The sequence below is a fragment of the Dermacentor silvarum genome, chromosome 9 (assembly GCF_013339745.2).
Source record: "Dermacentor silvarum isolate Dsil-2018 chromosome 9, BIME_Dsil_1.4, whole genome shotgun sequence".
Classification (NCBI taxonomy): Eukaryota; Metazoa; Arthropoda; class Arachnida; order Ixodida; family Ixodidae; genus Dermacentor; species Dermacentor silvarum.
In genome coordinates, this window is record NC_051162.1 from 11,329,002 (window position 1) to 11,348,928 (window position 19,927).

Below are 19,927 nucleotides of genomic sequence, written 5' to 3' on the forward strand. Positions count from 1 at the left end.
ACAAGGCACAGGAACAGAAAATAAACAAAGACGGAAAGAAAAATTATAGCCAATGGTAAGGCGATATAATGGCAGTTCGGGTGGTCTCAAGCAATGACAGACGACAGCGAAAAGAAGCCTTTAATGCAAAGCTGACGTTTATCACTCTTTTTATCTGAGCACGCATCAAGTGCTAAGATGCTTCGCTTGCTTCTTTGTTTCTCGCGGTGCTTTTCGTGTCGCCCGGTTCTCTTGCGAGCAGAATCGCCACATTCTCACTAAACACAAGAATTGGGAATTCCCGCCAGCGTTTCCTGCTCATTATTTCACAAGAAAAGCTCTGATTATGTGTCTGCATAACTGGGGGAATCATCTCGAAGGCAAGGCTGAGAATTTGCAGGGTAGCCAGCCGGTATTTACACTGGCTAACCTCCTTGTCTTTCTTTCCCTTTCTCTACATTAAGGCATGTCTCTGGACAAGAAAAGGCACCTGCACTAGAGCACTGCACGGGCTCGGGCTTACCCGAAAGCCCGGGCCCGGCCCGGCCCGTGGGCCGGGCCGGGCCGGGTAGAGCAGTTTTTTAGCGGGCTCGGGCCGGGCTCGGGCACGGCGTGTGCTTTTTGACCCGGGCCCGGGCCGGGCTCGGGTTTTTTGACGCGGGCCCGGGCCGGGCTCGGACTTTCTGCGAGTTATTCTCGGGCTTCTCAACTCTGAAAAACATGTATTTTTCGGTCTCGGGCCGGGTTCGGGCCAGTTTCGAGTCGGGCTCGGGTCGGGCTCGGGCTTAAGGTAAAGGGGTGGCGGGCCGGGCCGGGCGGGTAACGTAGATTATTTCCGGGCCCGGGCCGGGCCCGGGTCTCGCCATAAAAGTTTTGATCGGGCTCGGGCGGGCCGCCCAATGTAAAAACCTGGCCGGGCCACAAAAATCGGCCCGTGCAGTGCTCTAACCTGCACTGTGTGTAGTTGTGGAGAAATTTAAATTGAGCTCCTCCCGTCCTTCCGCATTGGCGTCTTCTGGTTCCTCCTGGCATTCAGCATCATTGAGCTACGCCAGGCTTCCCTAAACAAACTGAAGGAACTGCTCCGCTTCGAAGTCGAGGCACTTTCTTTACATCTAGTAGGACATCGCCTTTGTCATTGCTGAAGTAACTATCAAAAACAAGCTGCTTCTCGAAGTGTCGCGCACATATTTTGTCCATTGCTTTAAGCGCTCGCTTACTTTCAGGAATTTTTTGACGCCACTAGTGCAGTAGTTGAAGATCAGATGGCGAAGCGAAGAGCGAAAACTTCTCGCGTCCTTTGCCATAACCACATTTACAGCCGGGAACAAAACAATGTCCTGTTGCTCAGTCTCTTCACGCACAAGTATCAAGATACCTTATTCCGTCAGGCATGAATAAACATACTGCAGACATGGTGTAGACAAAGCGAGGAAGACGAAAATTTCGCACCTTCGCTTCCGCGCAGACGTATAGGAGTGAAAAACAAGTACTTCTGTGTTGTGTCTTTTTGTACAGCATCATTTATCGTCTGTTTCCTCTAAAGACATCTAAAAATGTTTCGTATGCGTGCATAAAAAGCACTACCGCGTGTTTATTTGCGCTTTTATTATTTGTGGGCGTATATTTTTTGTGTTTGATTGCTGTCAAATTGAGATGGCAGAGGGTTCACGGTTGTAGCAGACGACACGCTCTACTGGTGCCGCGCTGCCGGTTCTGCGCCGCCGGTCTCCGCCACTCAGCGCATGCGCACATGGAAGCAAGCTCTTGAGTGTTTTCCACGCGCCTCGACAGATGGCGCTACGCGATGTATAATTTACGTTGCACGGTTTGTCCCGAGCGAATGCGTTGCGCGGCGGCGGAGTCGGCGCTCCTGTTTACCTTACTCCGTGGCCTAGCCCAAATACGTGGCCAATATCTTGCGGTAGCCAATCAATAGCTAATCGATCAATAATCAATAAATTCCGGGAAGTGCTAGGGATGACTTGGTAGTGCTGTGTTTTGCTTAGCCCAAAAGCCCATCAGCTGCGCTCCTCCAGGGCAAGTTATATTTTTTTTCTCCGAGATTGGGTTCCGCGCATTAAGAATGTGCCGACTCCGCCGCCGCGCAACCATTCGCTCGGGACAAACCGTGCAACGCAAATTATACATCGCGTAGCGCCATCTGTCGAGGCGCGTGGAAAACACTCAACGGCTTACTTCCATGTGCGCATGCGTTGAGTGGCGGAGACCGGCGGCGCACAACCGGCAGCGCGGCACCCAAGCAATAGGTTCTGGTACAATGCAAAAATTTCTGATGTAATGATGAATTTCATATATCACTCTCATTTCTCTCGCGCTTTTCCAAGAAGCTTTCCTTCTATGGGATTCAAGAGTTGTGGCGTGCGCTCAGGTCATGGAGGAAACGAAACGAATGGCTCAGGTTGAAGTCTCTTCACTTTGAGTCATGCTGCTGTTCTTTCACTTTTGTGGTCTTTGTCTGTGGGTTCCTCTCTTGCTTGTCTGGGTAGAGTGATTTCTTCAATGATTTTCTTTATTTCTTTGCTTGCTTTAGCATTTTCTTAGCTTTGTTGCACTGACTCATTTCTTGTGTCTAAAGACCATTGACCCCCCCCCCCCTCTTGAAGGTTGGGTTTGTGTACATCATGTACGTCCTATTTCCCGCATGCTGTGACCAACTTTGAGGCAGAAACAAAGGCATACTGAATGGAAAATTAAGAGAAAAGACTGCCTCTACCGAAGCACACGCATAAGCATGAAATAGTTGTTGCATCATCATGGCACATTCTTAATGCTTCTTGCTGTTTTTGTCGATGCAACAAGTTTACCAGCAGCCTGCCACATTGAAGTTTGCAGATTATCATCATTTATATTTTGTGAACTTTTGCATTCACTTTCTCCAAACTATAGCATACATTCGATGTCAATTAGCACAAGAAAACTTACTTTTCTGATACGTGGAAGCAGTGAATTAGTAAAATACTGTGTTTATTCTCTATGCTGCAGGGGCAGATTTATGCCAATTGCATCAACCTGCGTAAACTACCCAGGGTGCACCAGCCTGCTGTGAAGCACAAACTTCAAAAGAGGCTGTTGAATTAAGGACACGTGCATTCAGTAGCAACCACATAACTAACATAACATAACATAGTACAGTGCTATAGGAGTAAGGAAAGTAATTTTATCAGCTGCATAAACTTGGACACATTCGCTTACTAACTGAATTAACAAGCATGGTGTCAGCGCGCACAAGCAACCATGAACAGATCACACTCGATGACCGCAGACAACCACTGTCAAAACGCTGGCGAATTAGCAAGCGCCGCGCAGCAGCATGCAGCGACCGAAGGTTCGTGCGGTCAACGGAAACGAAGGTTCGTGCTTCAACGGAAACTCGGCGGCGAAAGCACAGCGCATACAAAGGTAAGAGCCGTGTGGAGATCGCTTTCAAGATACGGTGCGCGCGACAGCCCGTAGCCACGCAAAGTACAAGTACGCATGTTGCTGGCAGGCCGCGCCCTCTCCCTCCCGCGCTGCCTACCGGCTTTCCACCTTTCGCGTGGGAGTTCCCCTTGCGCCCGGTCGCAAGATAAGCATTTGGTGCCGCAGCCAAACGTCGCTGCCCTCCCTCCCTCCCATCGCCCCACGGCCTTTCGCATGACGGAAGACGCCGCGTTTGCTCTCCGCGAAAGCACGCGTCCCTCGCGTGCTTTCACTCGCACATACAGCATACGGCGCGCGGTGACGATTTCGTCGCCGCTGGACTTTATGCGGAACCTCACGGCGACGACGACAGCAGAAATGCGCTTGGAGTGTCCATATAATTGCTATCTCAACAAAATCAAAGCCCCTTCCTTAAAGAAAGATGGTTGAACGCGAAGCTTTCGCCCATGCAAACTGAATCAAAGTCCAAAGCCAACGACCACGCAATAAACCCAAGAAATGCTGAGCGACCCGATGGGATGTATATGCGACTTGATTGCTTGTTTAGGAATGTACTTTTTGAACGTTGAAGTTAAATGAAGACACCTTTCGCTGTGTTGCATAGCTTAAATTTATTGTAGATCATGTATCCGTTGATTACACGCACACAAACACTGTACGTCACAGACTGCATGCTGTAGATGATACACGGGATCGGCCTTACGGGCACGATCGTGCTTACGTTCGCGTACGGCAGCCTCTTCTGCCGCGCGCTGCACCCGCGGCCTACCCAAGGTGACGGCCGGGAATGCATTGCGTGACGCGCATAATGCAATGCAGATATATACAGTTCGTCTGGGCAGCGTGGCGTTGCAGTTCCCGTTGTTCTTATCGGTACAACTGTGAATGTAAACTGTAACTAGTGTTCTACGATTGTGTGCGCAGATAGTTCCATTGTGTAAGTTGGCTTTCCTGCAGTGCGTTTTCGGCGCTCACGGACGAATCAGTGAGATAGAAAGCGAAGCGTGAGATCTAGTGATTAGCTATAGATAGAAAGCCAAGCTTTCTATCTAGCTAATTACTAGATTTCAACATTTTCTTTTAAAGACAACAAACCTTATCAAATTCAGCGCTGTGGCTGCCAAGAAAAACGATTTCTCAGTCTCCCGACCTTCACTAAACATTGGGTTACGACTCGGCGAGGCCGCACAAGTCTGGTGAATTTTTCATACGCAAATGTGACCAAACTAGTTTTGTTTCTATGATGAATTTTGTGAACACAGGCAAGGAAGTTAAAACTTTTGTATTATAATTGAGAAATCAGTTGTAGTTTGGCACACTTGTGTATGCCATTGTTTACTGTTAGAAACACCCTTTGTTAAACCTTTTCTGACAATGTATAAATTCCTTAAGCATGCTTCAACGATTGAGGGTACTGAAATAGGTAGTGACCCAGTGGAATAAGTGAAAAAAAAAAAGAAAATGATGAATCCACAATCATTATAAAAATTAATTTATTTAGTACCAAAAAGCTCTACATATACATATATGTATAGAGACGTCTTATGTTTCACATGTTATCTACTGTACAAACACACAAAGCATTCCATTGTAATTAGTCCTCCCAACACAAAGTTAATTGACAAAGAAAGTTCCCCAGGCAAAAAAAAAAAAAAAAAAAACCAACCTCTTCCCTCAATGTTGACAGGTGTCATCCTACTGGACCACCAGGCACAGATTTTTTTAATTTGCGTGCTTCTTGACAATTAATAAATGTGGAGCCTGCTTCAGTACGTATATCCCTTCTTTTCTGCTCTACAATCCATTACCTAACTGCTTTCGGAGGATTCTCAAAAAGCGAAATATTTACAGTGAAATTAAGTTGTACAACTGACAAGAGGTTGCCGATAGATGGCATGGGAACACACTTTTTCCTTATGTGCCTTGCTTTACGCAAGTTCCCAAGTAGAGTTTCACCTGTAGCAACCTTAGTTCGAGCCAATGAATGCAAGTGCCTGGCAATAAATGCCGAAGACATAGGCAGTCATTTCACCCACTAGCAAGAAACATTCCTCAAATTCTCTGTAAATTTGCAACATTATTACCTGTTTACCATAATCATTATCATTTGGTGCTGTGCTGCACTCAAGTTCAATAAAGCATCTAGTATGTTACATTTCTAGTTATCCGGTTTCTGTTGTAATGCTTTTTCATGTCTTAATTATTATTTGATTACTTAATTGTGTAGCATTTCCATAGCTGTTCCTTCTTCCTGCAAATTTTGGAGTTTATTTTCAGTCTTATTTCTTGATGGATGGTTGATCCCCTTTGTGAACATGTGTGATGTTTTTGAGGACTCAATGTAAGCCTTGCTGGTCTTTTTACATTGAGACTCTGCTTAACAACCAATGTGAATGTGGTCAGCCCTAGGTTAGGTCCTAAATGTTCACTGCTGAGCATGTTCATGTCTTCCTCACCAATGGATCAATGCTCTTGTTGCTGCTTGCCAAACACAGCCTGGGAATATGCACACATTGGAAACTATACACAGACCAACCCAATTGGGCTTTATTTTGAATTGCGACCAGATACAATGTGCAAATTTGCCGAATAATTTTTTAATGTTTTCAGTATTGCAAGTGAGTTCTGTGGAATCCTGTAAGGTGGTGGAAGTGTCATGAAAGAGAAAATCGTCATACACCTGAATGTAGCACGAAGCACTGGTTTCCTTTGTAGCTTCGTGACACATTCGGGTGAATGACAGTTTTCCCTTTCATGCCACTTCATCTTGCCGGATTCCACAGAACTGACTTGCCATATTCTGTGTCCCTGTGCTTCGAGAGTTTGGTAGAGCCACCGAGCTGGAAAGGCGTTGGTCCTGGGTTTGAATCCCGGACCAGGATGAATTTTTCCTCAACTGCGAAGCTTTCTGAGAAACATGTATAAATTTCCTCTGCACGTTCCTGCTACATTTGAGTGGAAGGAAGCAACACAGCTGTCTTAGATTTCATGGAAACTGGTAACCACTACCTTGTGGTAGCTTTTGCACTTCATTTAGTAAAATGATTCAGTAAACTGGGAATAACATTTTTGCCTACAAAGCAGACATGACACAGCATATTCCTTTCCTTTAAAGAGACGAGGCTGCAATCGTATGTAATTGCAAACTTCAGTGCTGAATATGCTTTTGCAAGCAACAGTTACCTGTGTGTGTTCCTCAGTTAGCTACTTTTTCCTGCTTCTGTGACAAAATGCAGGCTTCAGTTTGGAAAATGTGCTGAAATTTTGTAGCTACTGATGTATTACAAAGTGAAAATATTAACCAAGGCAGATTGCCCATGCACAACAAAAGAATGTGGGTTTGCTTCCTCAATTTACTATGTTGCATATTAGTCACTCTACTGCAAATAAGGCAACTATGTTTCTACGTTTTTTGTCAAAGAGCACCAAGCTTATAAAGGAGAAAAACAACACAAAACAGCACATGAACCTAGATGCATGTTTGGAGTTGGTACGGGCAAAAGTCCACCTGACACCCAGCGGTCCATCACAAATGGCAGTAGGGTTGAAAGCACTGGTACCGTCAGACTTTGCAATTGTCCAGCCCTGTACCAGTGTCGTCGGAATGCGCACAGATACAAACTCAAGAAATGACAAAAAACAGGCCCCAACCCTTTACGAATGCTATGCAGCTAAGTTGGCGTTGATCAGTCCACAGTATGTACAAATATAGGTGGAGACGCTATACACAGGGTTGTTTCAATACACTAATTTCAATACACGAAGGTCACAGGCACAAGTTAGCAGCAAGGACTGAATGAAGAGCTAGGCTGGCCGGGCAGAGATGTACGAGACGCAGATGAAAGCATTGCTCTGGAGACACAGCCTGGCAACCTTGTCCACTTGCATGTGCCACCTAGTATGGCAACTCTGGTTGCACGGGCTGAAAGTTCACAGATGCAACACACCCCTGCAGACAAGAGCTGATGTCAGACTGGACAGCACAATACATGCACAGTGGACACTAGCTACTGATAGGCATTGCTGCATACTTTTGAATGGTGCAGAAGACATGGGACGGACAAAAGGAACGGACAAATAGGTGCACACCCCCAGACCCCCTTTTGTTTTTAAGTAGGTATGGTCACATGATCCTGGAATATGCATACTGACAATTACGTGACCCTACCTTTACATTAGCTTTCATAAGACCATGCTGCTGGGTTAGTTTGTGCACAAGTGAGCGTGTGCACAAAAACAACCTCAATGAGAGCAACGCACACACACACAGGACAGCTGCTGCCTTAACAATTTCTTTAACTAAACCGTCTGTTAGTAGTGTGCATCGGTGCGTGTGTACCTTTCATCTGTCCCGTGTTTCTTGTGCCATCAACAAGTATATCAACACCGACTGCCTTGTTGCCGTCTGCATGGAGTCATGTGAGACTTGCTAAGCCATGAGGTATTGCTTGAGTCGTATACCTAACAGACCGCTGCATGACAATTTGTGGCTTTCAGTCAGGTGGAAGGCTCTGCTTATTGTTCTGACCAATGGACACAAGATTATACAGGAGCATGAAGGAATCTTGCTGCCCTTGCAGAAAGCAGCATGTCAATGGCATCAACCCAGCATTTGCAAGCCATGCTGCTCTGCATCTGGAGTGGCGATGCATGCTCACGACACATTCCAGATGTTTCAGTATAATTCACACAATGTAATGTTATGTCGAATGGGAAGAAACCAAGTAGTAGAGCTATTACACTGAAATGCTTGATGTGGCATCACTAGGTGCTAGTGTGCTCAAGCCCCAAAACTGACTGACAGCAAATAAATCCTGCCACACACACTGGCACCTTACAGTTTGTGTTTCTTTCTACCATGACAGTACATGTACAGTACATTGATTGGTCTACATAAGTAGTGACTTCAGATGCACAAAACATTAAAGCAAATAAAATGGAACATTAAATCGCAACAATGCGGTAACTTTTCTGCAATTCAATCAGTCAAGCAACAGGTAACATGAAAGAAAGAAAAAAAAGTGTTCTGTCCAGAAGGCCATATCTGAAGCAAGAGTAGAGCATGTCTGCTTTCTATCTCCTGTTGGCAGCATGTTGTAGTACACTTCATATGCCAGTGTCCGCAGAACCAATAAAGCCCCTTGGTCACTAGCCACCACTTGTCACCGTTGGTGATGTGACGTCACGGTAACTTTTGCGAGTTGCATCGCCCCACTGAGGATAGAGCACTGAACCACAACAACCACAAGCAGCGAGTTCTTCTCAAAGAAAGGCCGGGACTTGATGTCCAAAAGACACATGCAGTGGCTTATCTGCAACCAATGAAAGCACAGTGTCCCTGGCCAGTCATCACAATGCACCCACCCCACCTTTCGTGCTGCCTGCTCTCAAAGAGCAGAGGTCGTTAATCGCTTGTGACAAGTGTCAGGGCGGGCTTAAGAGACAAAGTATTGCATGGCCACAGTCATTGAGTAAGTCTAAAAGCTCACGCTAAACTGTCAGAAAGGATGCTCAAGTGCTATGACACATATGTATATCTAGAATATATATATATGTATATATGTACACAGAAGTTAAAGAAAAAACAACAGATGCACTCTACACGATGCTGTTGAAGCCAGTGGAAGTACTGCAAGGTGTGCCAATGCAGCCACTGGGAAGAGGGACTTAACGTCCAAGCACAGCATTCGCTATCAACCCATTTTCTTGCTCCCAATATTTCGAAACAAGCAACGACAATGTTAGCAGGACCAAACATAAGTGGTATGAGTTGGGCATAGAAATATACTCAGAAATTGTTTTAAGGTCTCTTCAGAGTCCATGTGAACTAATAAAGCAGAAACAAGCTAGGGCCAACTAAAATGTGTTCTTATTTTGGCTTTTAAGCGATTGCAGCTTGTACACCTAGCTTGAGGCCTGCACCATTGTTGATGGCTATGCACGTAACAGTGCAAACTCACCCTTTCGAGTTATTAGCGCTTGCAAGAACTGTTACATATTTTATACTTTATCATTTGCATTTGGCTTGTTCACAGCATATTGTAGGTGGTAAGAGAACATTCCTGACACATGGGAGACTGGATTCAGCAGCATTTGAGTGTTTCAGTGATAGAGTACTCTGTGCGCTCAACCATGAAAGACGAAAACCAAAGTTTAAAATATATGCAGCCACAATGACAATAAATAGCTGAAAACTGCACTAGAACCACACACACACACAGAGACGGCTCACCAAGTAGATTGTCCTTGTACAAGTCAAAGCTACAACCACTCGGGACAGTAAGATGCTAACCACACTTGCTCTGTATGATCTTCAGTCATTGAGGTGCAAGTGAAACACAGAAGCGCAACACAGTTATAACAACTCGCCTGAGCCACTGTGCTTGCAAGGACACAGCAAGTAACTGCAGTTCTGGCTGTGGTAATTTTTTACGGTCGATCCTTATTATCAATCGGAAGAGTATTAAGCCTATCACTCTCAAAGCAGGGAATCTTGGAACACCTAGCACTGTCTTCTGACATTAGCTGCTTTAACAAGGAGCTATACTTCATGCTTTGAAAAACACTGTTTTACAATTTCTGAGAGTAGTTTAAAAGAATTCATGCATCAAACACTACAGGTTAGGCTTATTGTTAAAACATGGCACAAGCCACTCAAAAGCAAGTTTTTAACTAATGCATGCAATGTAATGCCACATCATCATTAGCCTATATTTATGTCCACTGCAGGACGAAGGCGATCTCCAATTACCCCTGTCTTGCGCTAGCCGATTCAAACCTTGCACTTGCAGATTTCCTAACTTCATCCCTCCACCTAGTTTTCTGCCGTCCTCGACTGCACTTCCCTTCTCTTGGTATCCATTTTGTAACTACATTTCGCTAACTTTGAGTAGCTGTCACGGCCAAACAGGAAGAGATAGATAATTTGCAATGCAGAGAGTTGAACACCTGAAGATGTGATCTGCACATTTTCTAGGATGTAAGGCTATCCTCATTTGAGTAATTTAAGCACCAAAGGTTCAGGAATTGGGGGCTAATTGAAGACAAAAAGCTTGCATGAAAGCTCTGTAAGAATCTACACACTATAGAGCGGGAGCACTCCACAAACCCCAAAGCGAATTCAAAGTGCATAATCAGTGAAAAAAGTGGAACAAGCAAGAACTTGTTCCAAGTTTAACTGCTTACTCTTGCAGTAGCAGGATCAAGGCTATAACAAAACTGGCATTTTTTTTTCGCCTGTTGCAAATGGAAAGGGGATGAAGACACGAACCCTGCAAGTGTGGTTAGCATTGCAACACTTGCTTAGGGCTGGGGCAGCTGTGTATGAGCAGCATGGATGCCAAAGTAGAATTCGATGCACAACGAGGCGCACAGGTTGAAGCTATTGCAAGGTGTGCAGATTGCACAGCAGCTAAATGAACCACAAGCACACAGAGTGAGCAAACATGCATTCTTCACTTAGATGTGCGTTTCTTTTTTTTTTTCCCTGGCAATCCTGCCTGCAACATAGGCCAGATGAAATAGCATACTACACACTGTGATTGCCTCACTTCTGCCTCTTCCAGTGTCAACACGTTGTTTTCCTTAAACAATGAAATTTATAAAGCACAGTCGAACAGACAGCATACATGCAACAATCGTCACAACTACCATGTTTCTTCAAATCTAAGAACCATGCGAGCAAATTGCAAGAAGGCTTAGTGCGACATCTATACCGAGCCTTCCCGAAAACCCCCGCTTTCCAGTGGTTTTCATGTTGTATGGTCCTCACACATGCTCTGCTAGCAGAAGACGCATGGATATGCGTCATGGAATTACTAGAGCAGGAGAATAGCAAATGTGAGAGCTGTGAAGAAAGCCTGGCTTCATCAGCTGGCGCATGATGGAGAATTATCAGGCTCAACAAACTTGAACTCGAGGCAGGATGAGTGATTGGTGCAGACAGGCTGCACGGAGAAAGGATTGAAAAGGCAAAAATGGCTGCTTTGGAGGCTACACTTTCTCCTGTCATAATATTATCTGCAAGTCCCATGCACCAAAAGCTGCTGCAGTTCCTGCGTATTGCCTGGTAATTCTAGCTAGGGAATCGCTCTTATTGCTCTGAGCATTTGGGCCATAACATACTTTGGGTCAAGTGCAATGCTGCCAGAACAAAGGTCCTGAACCTGCTTAGTGTACAGGCTGTTACACGAATAGGAAGGTCAGGTGTATGTGACTGCTCCTGCTAATAACACATTTGCTCTCGCATTTTGCATAAAAGCAGCACTTCATGGTGCATTCAGTTTAGTACAGTACTTGCCTGTTTTGTGCAGAATGTGTCAGAAGCAAGCGAGGAGAGAGAAAAAAAAAAAGTACCACGAAGCAGTGGCACCACCTTTCACTGTAATGGCCAGACACGGGAGGCTGTGTTTTGTGCTAACAATGACAGATGGCACAACCTTTTCCATTGAAGTGAAATCAACACCCGTTTTGTTGTATCACCGTAGCCAGACTTCTGAATGAAACAGAAAAGTACTGCAACTGATGGTGATATTGAACTGCATGCACCATGAAACAGCCTCTCCGTGCAAAATTTGAGTGTCAGTAAACCAGCGGTTCAACCAAAATAAATGTATTAACCTGGTACTCCTACTCATGCAACACTTGGTAGAATAATCTCTTGTCTCCCGATGCACATTAGACTTTCACACTTGCCAGCAAATCAATGATGCAAAGGTTTACCCATCATCAATATGACACAAAATAGCTTGCGGACAACTTCAATACTTGCAATCCAAACATGACAAGAACTGTCGCAGAATAACAAGAATTGTATTAAACGTTACCACTTAAAAGAAACAAGATGTATTTACGAGTTACAGTTGTAAATGTGACGTTCGTTAAACAGCTGCTGCACACACTCGGGCTAAGGAAAGTTCTTAAGGCGGCAGAAGAGCCGCATTTTCATAGTATTGCAAAATAATAGTTCCAGTGTCCAAATTAGTCTTGCATTAGAAGAAATGACAAATGGTTACTTATAATAGCATTTTCAACAAGCAGGAAATGAAAGCAAGTGCCACTGTTAGTCACAATAGAATTGTTAAAATCGTGCTACTATTGCAAAATACTACTAATCCACCTTTCAGAACTAATGTATCCAAGGATTATTAGAGAACTGATGAAAATTAATTTGTCAGTGCATGGTGGCACATCCATCATCGCCCTTAAATAGAATTGTAGAACAACATTGGCTCCTCACAAAGTGTAGCACCCTGCGAGCTGGCAGCATTTCACCTTGAGCGCAAAGCACTTGTCTTGGACAGCCCTGAAGCAAAAGCAGTCATTTTTGCCACAACCTTCTCCAGCAGAAAATTCAACAGCACAATCTGAGCAATCGCGATTAGCTTGCGCATGTCACGCTATCACTCAATACAAACCGCAGGAAACAACCCTGCAACTTTAGAACAGTGGTTTCTCTAGAAACAGCTAGTGAGGCGTGAACTGTTGTGTTCCTTGGTGTGACACTTCAGAACATTACGATGTGCTAAATTAAAGGCTTTTTTTGTTTTACTTTCTTGCGCCTAGCAGAGACGTTTCAAATAAAGCAAATCGTTCGCATGTTTTGGCATGCTCCAACATGCCAGATAAAAATTATTCAAAGAAAACTCGAACCATCAACAGCCTATGCACAGAGTGCACTTCGTCAAAGTGAAACTGCACAGGAAGTTATAATGCTAGAGCTAACTTAATGAAGTGCCTAACAAAATTTTAAGAGATGCACTTTTTGACTATAATGTGACCTGATGATGTATACAGCAAGCACAGTTACAGGCTCAAAAGGGCACCTAAATGTTGTGAAACAAACACATGCAAATTGTTAATTTTGTCAAACATATTTTCTCCTCACCCACAGCCTAAAAAAAAATATGTTGAAGAATGCATGTGGGGAAGTCTGCTTACAAAATGTTATGTAAGGTCAAAAATATGCTTTTCTTTCATAGGTTAGACATTTAAGATTGTTTACACAGCAGCAGAAAACAAATGTTGGTTTTTGTGTTTGCCGTGTGGTTCCAAATATTAAAGTATCAGGGTCAGGATGGAAGCTACAAGAACAAAATCAAAAGTTGGTATTCGTGCAAATATGTGCCAACACATGCAGGGTTCTAGCCAGTCCAATTGCCAGGTATGGATGGATACACCAGAAGCCACAGAACACATGCAGAAATTGACGAACAAGCAATGTGCGGTATGCAGCAATAAACGATGGGCTAAGTTCCAGCAGACCATTTACAAGACTGCACTATTTACGCGTTTAGGTCAACCTGTGCAATCAATATTAAGTACTACATACATAACAACACAATGCACTCTCTCACTTCTGTCCAGCGATACTGCTGCTCGTTTGGATATGTCTCGGCCATTCTGTTCCCAGGCAAGGCTTAACAATGCAAGTGCATTCCTCTAACCACGGAAAGAGTATCAGACATGGAAACTCTGGCAGTCATGAAGAAAGTGTGCTCATGGACAGAAGCAGGCGAAAACTTGCAAGTTCTCAGTTACGTCCGTTAACTAATCACTGCGCCCAGCTAGCAGCTTTAGACGCTCAAGGCATTGGGACACATTTTAAAGGTGAATGCTTGTAGGCTGTCCGCATGCCTCTGGCCAGAGCTGTAACTTTCATTTAGTGAAGTACCAGGAAGTAAGTTTCCTTTACACCAGATAATTAACCTGGAAATAAATACGGCAGAATGACTGCTTAACATACGGCATGCAAAAAGAAAAGGAAACTTTAAGAAGCGACTAGTTCAGATTGGTCTGATTTCTTGCAAACTTGTGTTCTCACCTTCATTCATCACAGCACCAAATAATTAATGGAAAGCACATCTCTGAAAAGTACTGCACAGTGTAAGTGCACTGCCATCCGATTAACTTGTGAGGCGCATTTTTCCTGGTTACGTGCTCCCCACAATTATTTTTGTATACTTGCCATTTAAATAAACATCCAAGATGGCAAATGTACCATGTCTATGCTTGAGTAAAGGTTATAAATAGCTTATGTGTATTTATGTGCTACCTTCAACGTTGCCTGTGCCGTGCTATGAATTTCTCGTTTGTGTTTGCTAGCAATCCCGCGCTAAAAAACCATGTATGAAATCTCCCAACAAGCTACCCTTATGATCTCTTTACCTCGTTGTGTACTGTAGGTCACAGAGTTGAACATCATTGTCCAGGACTATCTGCGCAACTTACACATGTACTTTGCTTTAACTGATGGGTTGTATGCAGGGGCGGCTTATATGCATGAAAATATAACACGTCTAAATTTACTGTTTCGTGCACACTGTTGTCTCAACTTGTAAATAAAATGGTGTGCTACTTGCTGCTGGCCTCGCCATTCCACCAAAGTGATTAGTCACTTAGAGAACACTACCAATTTTGGTGTGTGTCCAAGTTGTGGCCCAAGTACCATAAAATAGACAACGGAAACCTTCAGGAATGCTAACTCTGAAAAAAAAAAAAAAAGAATCATGCTCCCATAATGACTTAAAAAAAAAAGCAGTGCTATGGTATGCTATGCAATGCGAAGAGGAAAAAAAATCTTTACTGCCACATTCTATCACAAACATAGAATGGCAAAGATTGATTGAAGTACGATGCCATGGTGGACGTCAATCTCAAAGCATGAGTTGAGGCAAGTGCTCGGCGCTCTTTGGCCATAACTGGCCCTTGCGCCAACAAATCACAATAATCAATCAATCAAGTGCTCGCTTCTGCTTAATAGGACCTCAACCTTAGCGAGTAGGCCATCTTGCTGACAATGCAAATTATGCAGTCAAGGATGCGACTTTTCTGACAGGTACGTTTAGACATGTGCTACGCACAGTGTATTTGCTTGCTCAACGTGGTGGAGTATAAATATAGCTGGTGCAGTCGAAACAAATGTTAGTCAGCGCCCATCCTGTCATACCTGTTCTTTACAACGCATTTCTTGCGCTGTACCAACGTTGTCCTGTTCATTTGGACCTTCTTTTTCATCCCACTAGGCAAAATGTATCAGCTAAGGCAAGTGCACAAACTCTCTTCCTCAGCAATGAATTGTTCCTTCTAAAGCGCCAACGACAATCCATAGTGGTAGGAGTATTTGGTATCATGGTTAGAAAAGTTGGCCCAGCAAAATGTTCCAAGTGCATTTCCACATTGTGGAACGTGAACAGCAGCATGATATATTCAGGCAACGAAAATTAGAAAAGGAAGTCAAGGAAAGAAAAAATGTGCACTGTGCTTCAGACCCCTGTAGCTCAGGACATTATCAGTGGTGTATAATACACTCACAAATGAATGCACATTGAAGATCACAACTGTGCATTCATGGACGATAGTAGGTTTGCATGGGTATTCTTGGAGAAAACTTTAAAAGGTTTTGAAGAAGTTCCCAAGGCATGGACAAATAGTTTTCAAGGACCAAAGCAACATATGTTGGGTAGCTTGAAAACAGATTACTGTTCTAAACAACTGTACATTAATACTTTTTAATAGCACGCAAAAGAAAGAATTGAGAAAGACTCAACAAAGGTTTCACCATGATAGGATTGGCTTGATTTTTAGACTGCACAATGGCCAAATGTCTAAACAAAAAGCTTGTAAGCTTAGCACTCTCTTTTCAGTATTGTGCATGGGCAGTATTTATTAAAAAATCACACATAGCTTTCTTTTTCTCAGACAAGGCAACAGATGGGCAACTTGTACCACTTATACGAGTGTGTGCTATAAAGAGCAAAAAGAAAACGCTATCACTGATTGTGTTTGCCGTTTCGTTTTGGTGTATGAACTAAAAAAACTGCTTACCAGAAAAATAAATCTTTAATGAACAGCACTTCGTACACTTTTCTGTGCCTCAGCTTCTGTCCTTGTCCGATTCCTGCACTGGTTTCCATAGCAATAGAATAATCAACAAACCTAGCTCACAACCCTGACCCAAGCCTTGCTGAAACCATGGCTCACAGCTTTAGTTTTCTTCTAAGCAGAAGCTTAAGACAGATGCACATTGCATGGGCACTGAATCTATTTTTATTCCCATCTTCATTTTGGAGTTGTTTGAGTGAAAGAAGTGCAGATATTCACCAAAGCGATGTCTATACGACAAGTGCGGAACACTGCCAATGTCCCCCGGAGACAATAAGGTTTGGGAACCCTCCAACTCATGCACGTAGCAACATAAGTTTGCTTCCTACTTTAAATATAGGTGTATAAGGCAGCACAGAACAATGGCACGCTGTCGCTGTTTGCAGCAAAAAACTTGGCCTGGATAGAGTTCGGGCTACGACGCCACTCAGGAAATGTCCTTTATACCATTCACAACCCCTCCGTTATGGATTACACAACAACAAAAGCCCTTCAGCTGTCACATGCAACAATTCCTATACAAGATAACAGTCATCAAGATAAATTAGTGCAATAAAGAAAAAAAACACAGGCACGTACACACACAAACTTCCCAGAAAAAACTAATTTGGCACTATGTAATCTGCCTAGGATCAGTGAAATTAGGACAAGGTAAAACCAAGGACCCTTACAAAGTCATGTGCCTAAATTTCAAGCAACGCTTGTTCTCAAAAAGGCTTAACGTCTAAGCAGTCGCATCCAAACAGGCAGTGTTGCCTGTCAGCCAACTCTGTGCAAAGACGCAAGGCTCAAAGTACTGTTGCCATTCGAAAACCATCAACAAACAAAAGAAACGAGTGCACTTACAGCATTTAATGCATGCACAAAAACATGCATTGCATGTGGCAAAGACAATGCATTACAAGGTTTCCTTACATATAGTGTGTTCTGTATAGCAGGAAATGTAAGTCCAGTGTGTCAGGATGACGACACCCTGCACAGCACCAAACAATTGAGTCCAAAATGAGGCAGGGATAGTAATGTTCATTTTCTGCAGTAGAAATTTCTTAAAAAATAAGCAAATGCACGAATTCAGGCTGCAGGCCATGCAAGGGAATCCATGCTTGCAAACAATGTGCGAAGTCTGCATGAGTCTTAAGAATATGTCATCCCTACTTCCCACTTCAGCACAAATTTTACATTTCCAGGATTAAGAAACCCACTTCACAACGCAAAACACAAAAAAAATAAAGATAATAGAGATGACTAAGAATGGCCAGCTTCAGAATGGCCTGAGTGACTTCAGTGCAACCCGTAAGGTAAGCTGTGCGTGCTTGACAACCAACCCAAGCAATAAAAGACTGCGATGCCAGGGGTCAGATTTGCAAGCCACACCTAAACCAGCAAGTAATGAGCAACTTCGCGACAAAGAACTTGCGCGCGAGTTTGCCAGACACTTACAGAGGCCACTGGCAAACTAATGAGCGACCTAGCAACAAACTTATCAAGGAGTTTGCAATGTGCTTGTTTAGGTCGCATGGAGTTGCCGGCAAGTTGCCCATGTCCGTGGCTCAAAGAATGCTTCCCTGCTGAACCAGGCTTGCTATTTGCAAGGTTATACCAAACAGTGAGTAACCAGGAGCGCAGAGAATATGCGCCTTTTTCATCTACACAGTTGGCTCATTTGCACTTCAATGTTTCACAGATGTACATGCAGTTAAAGACCATGTTTGGGTGTATTACTACTTGCTTAGAGAATAAATACTTGCTTTCGGAAGTATGATTAACTTACGGGAATGCCAAACGAAGTTCATTTCACGGCATTGTAGCGATGGTGCTGTCTGTTCCATTCACGCTTACAGTTTTTTGCGTGCTGTTGCCGCAGATGGCGCTTAGTTTTGATTTTCCGCAGATGGAACAAGCAAGTAATGAAACCAACTGCAGTAAACGCCATGCACCACGAAAATGCGACCTCTATGGGAAACTTGAGCGCAAATGAACCCAGATGTTTAGCGTAGATAAAACCTACATGTACCCAGCGCTCCTCTAATAAGCGGCATTTAGTACGTCATACGAACCATGTGCATGCACCGTCAGCAATGAGCATGTCTACGACCAGGAAGAGTGGTGTTCACCTGATAATGCAGCGTCACTGATAACACAGGGTTGCCACTTGTGGCTTACACCCAACCACGGTGCACCCGCGACAGTAAAATTTTTCTCTTGGCAGGCATCTCATGCGCCAGAGGAGCACTCTTGCTTTTTGCAACAAAAGTGGTGGGGGGGAGGGGGCTGAGCAGTCGGTGGCAGTGGCCGATGCATTCTACTGCATGCCGATGTCCCGAGGCCACCAACACCTGTGGCCAAGACGTGCCAGCCAGCTCTGCGGAGCTCCGCAGCGCAGCATACAGCTGAATGGCCATGCTCGGAGGCACCACGTTGCTGTCGTCCTCTGACCCGTTTCAATGTAACCTGAGACGAAAAATTTAGAACGCAAACTTAGACACCTCTGTCTGGCATCCTTTCAACTCTTTCGATACCGTGCCCATAGAAATTAATCAGTTTGATCGACAGTCTTTCTACGTGTTGTTAATTCAACCAACGACGCCATGCAGCATCTCAAATGACGGCTGAACTTCCAACTATTTATCAGATTTGACAATTTTTGGCAGATTGGGGAGTACAAAACATTGAGTTGTGGTTATCGTCGAAACTAGCCTCCTGCGCTCCTTGCACTTCCTCAATACAACGATGCAAAATTTGCACTTTGGTCGACTCGGCAACATAATTTTAAAATGACAGCAGCAGAGAAGACACACAAACTGCTGTTGGGTTATCTAATTTTCCGATCCGACGTCCAGGCTGTCTTAGTGATGTCTCAAACAAAGGTAGATGCTCGCGAGTAGGTGTTATTTTGATGAGTGTGTTCGACTATTGTGAAGTGCAACTTCATTGTTCACACCGTCAGTTGCTTTTATTGAGCATTTTGAGAGCTCAAGGACTACAAATTATTACGAGCAATCCTCTCCGTCATGTGGGGTTTTCACTCGCACAAGAGCACACAGTCAAATTCAGACTGACCTTCGACTGAAGCTTGACTAGCAGTCTTACATATCAAACATGGCCTGTGCAAGTGCCCTTTTACATTACTGTACAATGACGTACAACACTCCTCATTACAGCAATGCACAAGAACTGAACAAAGCACGTGGAGGCTCCAGCACCAGTTGAACGCACACTAGACATCGCACCTGCACAGAAAAGCTGATTGAACACAATAATCAAGTATTAGGAGGCTCTGCATGCTCCCTGACCTTCACGAGCCTAACGAATGTAGTAAAGAATAAATCAGGTGCCTGCTGCAATGAGCAAGAACAGATGCTCCCTGTACAATAGGAATTCATCCGTTTTCACATTTGCAAAACTACAGCTTTCCCACATAGCATGGACCTTACTATTTCTGTGCGATCCAACTTACGAAAGTGGGGAACTAGAAACCAGGTGTGTATTTTGTATATTTCAGTTTTTTTTTACCCTTGATACTTACACCAAAAATAGCAAATTCATTCGTGCTCCTTAAGGTGCTTCTCACATAAGACTGCAATAACTTGGGCTACTTGGTACATGTCTGAGGAAGACGAGC

General features: G+C 44.0%; 1 protein-coding gene across 3 annotated transcripts in view; it reads right to left on the bottom strand.

The window, feature by feature from the left end:
* Positions 1 to 4,898: 4,898 nt before the first annotated feature.
* LOC119465128 (USP6 N-terminal-like protein) overlaps positions 4,899 to 19,927 on the bottom strand; it is a 118,536-nt gene continuing 103,507 nt past the window's right edge. For 2 of the 3 annotated variants that reach the window (XM_037725929.2, XM_049656110.1), the window contains one exon: positions 4,899 to 18,756. The gene's annotated coding sequence lies outside the window, so the exon portion shown is untranslated. The remainder of the gene's footprint in view (positions 18,757 to 19,927) is intronic. The other variant, XM_049656109.1, reaches the window with a different exon arrangement.